This window comes from Somniosus microcephalus, chromosome 24, assembly GCF_052327205.1.
Source record: "Somniosus microcephalus isolate GS21.2 chromosome 24, FLI_Smic_1.0, whole genome shotgun sequence".
Classification (NCBI taxonomy): Eukaryota; Metazoa; Chordata; class Chondrichthyes; order Squaliformes; family Somniosidae; genus Somniosus; species Somniosus microcephalus.
The window spans coordinates 54,247,391-54,255,475 of NC_141010.1; positions in this window are offsets into that span (position 1 = coordinate 54,247,391).

The following is an 8,085-nucleotide window of genomic DNA, read 5'->3' on the forward strand; positions in this document are numbered from 1 at the left end:
TGTTTTTTTCACTCCTAATTGAAATTTTACAACTCAAACCTGTGGAGTTAAGGTAAGAGCACACTCGATGACCCTGAGCTGGCCCCAAAGCGCTAACATTTTATGGCAAGCTCACATGCCTGGATAATGAAGTCACTTGACATCACACATGCATCAAGCAGCTTTTTAAAAATAGTTTCAGTTGAAGTTAAATATTAGTTAACTTTTCTAAACTGTACAAACCTTGGCAGATCGCATTAAATCATTAAATTTTTTGCTGCATTGTTCCGCTGTCTGTGGAATGGTGGAGTTAGCGCTGACAGCCTGGGCAACTTCTGACCCAAGCTATCATCTGTCCTTTGCGCGGCGCGCTGGACTTCTCATTTCCCAAGGATCCACGAGCGCTTCACCTCAACCTCATTTGAGGAATGTGCTGATGTCATTGTCACTGAAATTCTGAGCTCTCTTAATGATGTGAACTGTGCTCATTTCACGTTGCTGATTAATTTAAATGAATGAAAGTGTTCAGGGCTTTTAAAACTTTTTTTGGCAAAAGATTCCAAAATCAATAGAACAACTTGCCATGCAGTTTTCCAGCTGCTTTCAGTTGTTGATGCTTCTGAAGAGTTGAGAAAAATTGGGGGCGTGTCCTATGCAAATATAAGTTGAGGGCGGGTCTCCCCTATGCTCGGCACCCTAGGATCCGCGCACACTGCGCTCCTGGACGGCGTGACGTCAGACGCTGCCCAGGGGTCCTCGGGATTGCAACAGAACTTTACGTGGGCCCAGAGCATTAAGATCGGCACGGTTCTTGCAGGTCGGGGGTGATGTAAGAAAAAGGAGACTTACCATCAAGTAACTTTAAAGTAAGCTTTAAGTAACTTATAAACACACTATATACACAAGAGAGGTCTTTACCATACCTCTGGTAGAAGCCTCTTACAATACTGAACAGACCAGTATTTATACCAGTCCAACAGGAAGTGAGGTATGTACACAGTTCATAGTTCACAGGAAGTGATGACATAACTTCCCGGAAGTTATCATTTTTATCACATTCGTCCCTCCTGCAGGATTAGGAGGCTGTGGTCTACCTTTTGGTCCGCAGCCGCCGAACAAGGAAGAGTCGCACCCGTTTGGATTCCCGTCGTAGAGGGTCGCTGGTCCGCTTACATGCGGTTGGCCATTGGTCAGAGTCTGTGTGGCCTGGATTGCCCTGTGAAGGGTCGGGGAGATCATGGCTTCGAGTACGAGCCCCAATAGGTTCAAAGTCGGACTGCCTCTGTTCAGAGGGAGGTGCAGAGCTGGTCTGTGGCGGATCAGTACTTTCATGCGCGGTACTGGGAGGGTCGCAACCTTGAGCACGGGGTTCTACCGGCACCAAGCTAGTTGGTGTCCGATCAGGATCCTGGAGAGGGGTACCCGATAGGTCCCAAGAGTTTCCTGGTGAAATGCCAGATCCCGTAATGATACGGTAGATTCTCGGCCGTCGGAATATCGTATGTTTGCATAGGTGGGGTTGGCATCGGTTAGTTCGACCTCGTCTACAAGAGGGTCATTTTTAGACGTCCGAACGTATCTTCGGAGTAATACAGGTCCAGGAGTAGTTAGCCATGACGGGAGTGATGTCCCATGAGATGAGCGACGCTGGAATCCAAAGAACCGCTCATGAGGTGTAGTATTTGTGGCTGTAGAAAGCAGGGACCGTATAGAGTGCAATGCATCCGGAAGCACTGTTTCCCATTGCTGGTCTGGTAGGCCCCGAGATCTTAAAGCGAGACGTACGGAATTCCAGATGATACCGTTATACCTCGCTACCTGCCCATTTCCGATGGGATGGTATGGTGTTGTTTTGCTTGTAGCAATTCCCCGTTCTGAGGGGTAGTCCTTGAGTTCCCTTGACATAAAGGATGGACCCCGATCTGAGTGAATATAAGCCGGCATGCCACAGAGAGAAAATACCTGCTCAAGGCAGCAGATTGGAGCAGGGGAAGGCAAACGGAAAACGTGAATATTCGTCGATCATGGTGAGCAAATATGTGTTCCGAGTTGAAGAGGGCACTGGGCCCTTAAAATCGATGCTAAGTCGTTGCATCGGTTGGGTTGCATGTACGAGTATACCATCTGAGGGGCGGAAGAACTGAGGTTTTAATTCCGCACAAAGCCGGCATTCTGAGCATATTTTCTTTACATCTCCAGTGGAAAAAGGGAGATTCCGTGATCGTACGAAATGTAGCATGCGCGTAACGCCAGGATGACACATACCATTGTGGACATCCATGAGAGTGGAGGATGACATAGTGGAGCAGAATGCCCGTGTGAGGGTGTCCGGGGCCACATTCTCCTTGCCAGGCCGATAGAGAATGGTATAACCAAAAGAGGCCAGTTCCATCCTCCAAAGTTGTATTTTATTATTCTTAATTTTGGTTCGTTTTCGATTATCGAGCATGAAGGCAACTGATCGTTGGTCCGTGATCAATGTAAAGTGCTGGCAAGCTAGAAAATGGTTCCACTTCCGTACTGCCTCTATGATGGCTGTGGCTTCTTTCTCAACCGGAGGATAATGTAGCTCGGCACCTTGTAAGGTCCTGGACATAAATGCTACAGGACGACCTTCCTGATTCAGAGTAGCCGAGATCGCCACCTCCGAGGCATCACATTCAACCACGAAAGGGAGATTCTCATCAATGGAGTGAAGAGCCGCTTTCTCCAACTGTTTTTTGAGAAGGTTAAAGGCTGCAACAGCCACTGTTCCCAGTGGAAATGATCTAGCATGCAGCAAGGGTTGGATTTTGTCCGAAAAATGAGGAATCCATTTAGCGTAGTATACAAACAGACCGAGAGCCCGACGTAAAGAAGCCGGATTCTTAGGTGACGGGAGCTCTTGGAGCGGGCGAAGTCTTTCTGGGTCTGGCTTAATGATACCATTGCCTACGCAGTAGCCAAGGATGTTGATGGTCGGTTGCGACTCAACAGATTTGGATTCATTCAGGGTCAAATTACGGCGATGGAGGGCATCCCGAAATTTTTGGAGGTTGGAGTCGTGTTCCTGTTGATCGTGACCTGCAATGGTAATGTTATCAAGATAGGGAAAAGTGTCCCTTAGGTTTTCCTGCTTAACCAGGCCATCCATTGCCCGTTGAAAGACAGCCACTCCATTAGTAACCCCGAATGGGAGGCGACGAAATTGGTACAGCCGTCCATTAGCCTCAAAGGCTGTGTACTGCTTATCTGAGACCTTCAAGGGTAACTGATAGGCACTTTTTAAATCGTAAGTTGAGAACACTTTGTATTCGGCCAGTTTATTAACCAGATCATCAATGCGTGGCAATGGGTAGGCGTCCAAGTCGGTATATTGATTGATGGTTTGCGAATAATCGATGCATAGTCGCTGTTTGTGAGGTTTTAGAGGGTTCTTGACAATGACGACTTGAGCCCGCCAGGGTGACGAACATGGTTCAATGATATCCTCTGCTAGAAGTCGAGAGATTTCAGCTGCAATAAAAGATTGGTCTTCCTGATTAAAGCGCCGCGACTTCATTATTATCGGTTGGCATTGAGGCGGAATACTGGCAAATAATGAGGGTTCATCAAGTGAAGCTGCTGATAATGCACAAAATGGTAATTTAGACGGTATATTAGAAATAGTAAGTCCAGGTTTGGATCCACCAAACTCAATGGTGAGTTTCTTATGCTGTTTTTGGAAGTCCAGCCCTAAGAGGAGATCACTACATAAGTCCTTGAGCACCGAAAGTCGGGTGGAGGGATACATACGACCATGAAGTGTCATATCAACAACACAAAAGCCGGAGATTCTGGTATAAAGTGATGACTGGGCCATCGCAATTGCCTGGTCCGATGGGAAGACATGTAGCTTCAATTTCGCAACAATCTGTTCCTTAATGAAACTATCAGTACTTCCTGAGTCAATTAAGGCATCTAAGGTATGCCCTTTAATTGAAATTTTTGTGGCTGCATGAGACAGGTTCTGTGGGCAAGCAGCTGTAATTGGTGTCGTTGCACAGAGAGTGACTAAAACTCTCGGTGTGCTTCTTCGGGAGAGAGCTCGAGAGGAAGCTTGATAGGCCCTAATTGGGGCAGTTCGGTAGGCCTTAGCTGGATTGGCCCTCGTAGAGGCCCTTGATAGGCAAACTTTAGCAAAGTGTCCTTTTTTCCCGCAATAACTGCAGATTGCATTGCGAGCAGGGCAGGTTTTCCTAGGGTGAAAAGCATCTCCACAAAAGAAGCATTCCTTCCTAGATTGCCAAGAGGCTGCTAAAGTGGGGTCGTCCTCCTCTTCTTCATCAGAATTATCAGAATTAGATTCCCCCATGATAGGGTTCACCTGAGACCGCTTGAATTGTCTGGTTGCAGCTAGAGCAGCAGATCGAGATCTGGGCAGCTGATAGAGGTCTGCATTTCCCTTTGCCAAATCCAGTGAACAAGCTAGGTCAAAAGCTTTTTGTAGCTCAAGTGTTTTACTTTCTAGTAGACGCTGGCGTATAAATGGAGAGGCAATCCCGCAGATGAAAGCATCACGAATCATTTCTTGGCGGTACAGCTCAGCTGAGGCTGCCTGAAAGTTACAATCTACGCTGAGCCTGCGAAGTTCTTGCAGGAATTCGTCAATTGATTCCCCTGGCCCTTGTCGGGCTGTGGCCAGTAGATGTCTAGCATAGACCTCATTTGGGGTCTTCGCATACAGTTTCTTAAGTGCCCGAATCACCTCTTCGTAATTATCCCATTCATCAACATATTCGAACACTTTTGGGGTCACATAATTGACAAGTATCTTCAATTTAGCAGGAGCATCCGCTTTACATTCATCCAGAAAATTCTCAAAAGTACAATACCAATGCTTCCATACCCTGCCAGCTGCTGGTGTATTCAGGTCCAAGTCCAGACGAATAGGTCTAAGGATTTTCTCCATGATGGGTGGTTCCCTGGATCCTTAACTTCCGAGTTTGTCTGAAGGTCTAGTATTTGTCAGTGTAAATATTAAGTTACTTAAATTGATGTAAGAAAAAGGAGACTTACCATCAAGTAACTTTAAAGTAAGCTTTAAGTAACTTATAAACACACTATATACACAAGAGAGGTCTTTACCATGCCTCTGGTAGAAGCCTCTTACAATACTGAACAGACCAGTATTTATACCAGTCCAACAGGAAGTGACATATGACAGGAAGTGAGGTATGTACACAGTTCATAGTTCATAGTTCATAGTTCACAGGAAATGATGACATAACTTCCCGGAAGTTATCATTTTTATCACAGGGGGCTTCCACCCGCGGGAATCCTCCGCGCGGAATATCCGGGACATACTCAGTGGTGGTCCAACAATAGACACCCTGTTCCTTATAAACAACGGTGGTATATTGAGTTGACCTTACGGCAGTGACCAGACACTGATACCTGGACATCCTTGTCAAGTTTGTAGGGGGTGGTGTGTGGAGTCAGCTTCACCTCTGACTTGTGAGCAGTTCGAATCGCTCCCATCCCCTTGGCTCTAGACCTTGGACTTATTTGGGGGTTGTGATAAAAGTGCAGCAAACAATTGATTTTGGTGCAAGAACTTTGATCTTTATTTGAGAAAGAAAATACAACACAATAATAACTCTCTCTCTCTCAAAATGGGGAAAACACTTCAACATACACGAGGGAAAAATTACAGTAGACAAATATCTCACCCCTCCCAATCCCACCTTACTAGCTAAGTTAGGCTCTGAAAGGACCAGGGATAATGCTCACCAAAACGACTCCTTGACATTTGTAGAGTGGAAAAACTTGCGAATCTTTGGTTTTCTTTGGTCGCGGTGGCCCAATATTACCTAGTTGGCTGATGTTCGGTTGGTTGTTTCATAAGGCCCTTGTTGCCGCGAGGTGTCCGATGGTCACTGAAACTGTTGCTCTGGTTTCTTGTGTGTAACTGCTTCGAGATGCTTGCATTTACTGAACTTGGAACTCACTGTACTTCTTGAACTCCCACCTTGCTGAACTGCTTTCAACTGTTTGAACTGTTCTGCTGAAACCTTCCTGATGAGTCTTTCGAACTTCTTGACTTCTGTCTTTAGAAAATAGGCTTTCAATTATACTAATTGGGGCCTCCTAATCTGAGTAAGTTGTTTAAAGTGGTTTCGGGATGGTTCCTTGGGCTGTTGAAGTTTTTACGAATGTGTGAAGTGGTTTCTGGATGGCTTTCCTGAGCTGTTGAGCTCTTCTCTAATTGTAGTGAATTGTCCTCAAGCTTTGAGTTTCCTGTGGGGCCTGAGATTCTTTGTAGGTTGGCTAAATGATTTGGTTTATGCATGGTTTTTGGATGGGTCTTGTGAGGCTGTTCTTCTGTGGGTCTATTTTCCCTGATTAACCTGGACCTGGGGAATCCTCAGAACAGCACCAGGCTTCACTATTTTCTGGCATCCCCTTCACAGGACGTGGGGTGTGGGGGACCCCGAGGGACCCCTCTCGCTACTTATGCCCACGTGAGTCTCTGCCAACTTTGCATACCGCAGCTTAGATGCTCCTTTTTTCTAGATCGTAATTCCTGTTCTGATCATCCACCCACAAGATGGTGATCCAGTGTCGACTGTCTTGGCTGCTCAGTGCCTGGATTTGCCAGCTCTTGACCTCCTTTCCTGGCTGCTGCCAGCTGCTCAAAGTTCTGAAACGTCTTTATCTCTGGCCTCATCCTTTGATCCTGGATTCTGAATCCCCACCAGCATTGGACACCAACACTCAACACCATCACTTCTGAACCGGATACTCCACTAAGGCAGGGGTTCTCAACCGGGAGTGGTCCGCAGCCCCCTAGGTGTCCACGAGAAGGTTTTGGGAGTGGAGGGGGGGGCGCTTGCCAGAAATAAAATTTGAGCTGATCCTACCCTCTGCCCAGCATGACCTCATTGACTGGCAGTGATGCTCTTTGCCCACATCGCTGCCCTCCAGCTATAAATAAAGGTGCAAACAGCTCAGTGCAACCAATAAGGATTGAGGGCAGCTCCATCAGAAGTCGGGAGTATTTTGGCCTGCTACAGTGTAGCTCACACAGCCGCAACATGCCCATAGACTGGCATGAGTGGTCGGGGCATCATTCTCTTTCTCCCCCCCGCCCCCCCCCCCCCACTCGAGGTGGCGAGAAGCTGGCGCAGACCCTTTGAGCAAACCTGGACCACATGGAATTAGATGTACTGGATGAAGTGCTGAGCCGACCCAGGTGCTGACTGCAGCGGAGAGCTGAACGCACAGGAACCGTATAGAACCTGAAGTGTGCAACAATGGCAAAAAAATGAATCTATCTGCGTGTAAATGGCATCTGGGAATGGAAGGGTGTCCCTGAGCTGGAGTGCCTAGGCTCATGGCTGTGGCAGTGGAGGTCCCGGTAGAGTGGGAGGGATGCTGGAAATTAATATTGATTTTTGGGGGGGGTGGACCGAGGCTGACCCTCACCGGGCTGCATGTGTTTCATATCACTTTCTGCTTGTGTTATTAAAACTGGATTCCAATTTAATAACTTTTGGAAAGCAAACTGAATATATATTGTGACATTTCTTTCAAAGGTGACTGCAGTACAAGCTGGGTTTCTTCCTGTAGCACAGCCGCTGCCACCCTCTTGCCCCGTGTCTCTGCCTCCTGCACGGTCCTGTTAGACTATTGGTTGCATGTTTGCCAGTGTTTTTGTTTAAATTAACAAACCCCTTTGAGAACTTTGATACACTTCTTAACCTTGTAAAAATGATTTTTTATAGACCTCTCCGCTCCGCTTATGTCGAGTTCTGTGTAGTTTTAGAAACCTGCAGATCTTTGTGGGGATACGTGATTTATAATTTTCTGATGAAAGCTGAGGCAAATTCCTCGGGACATTTTCCCGCCCTGCTGGAAGCTCAAATTTCCCGGTCAGTTTTACCAAAAATACTTTGCAGCCCATCCATTGAATGCCAGGGGGCCACCACTTACAAGTCTTGAGTAAATTGATTTTGGTGCGAACAAAATGTGGTCCTCAGGCCTTTCCACAAGATCATGATTACTGTAGGGGGTTTTGCTACTTGCTTTGGACAGTTGGTTGTGCCTCCTGCTGCCTTGTCTCTGAGCGGTTTGAATCGCTCACTC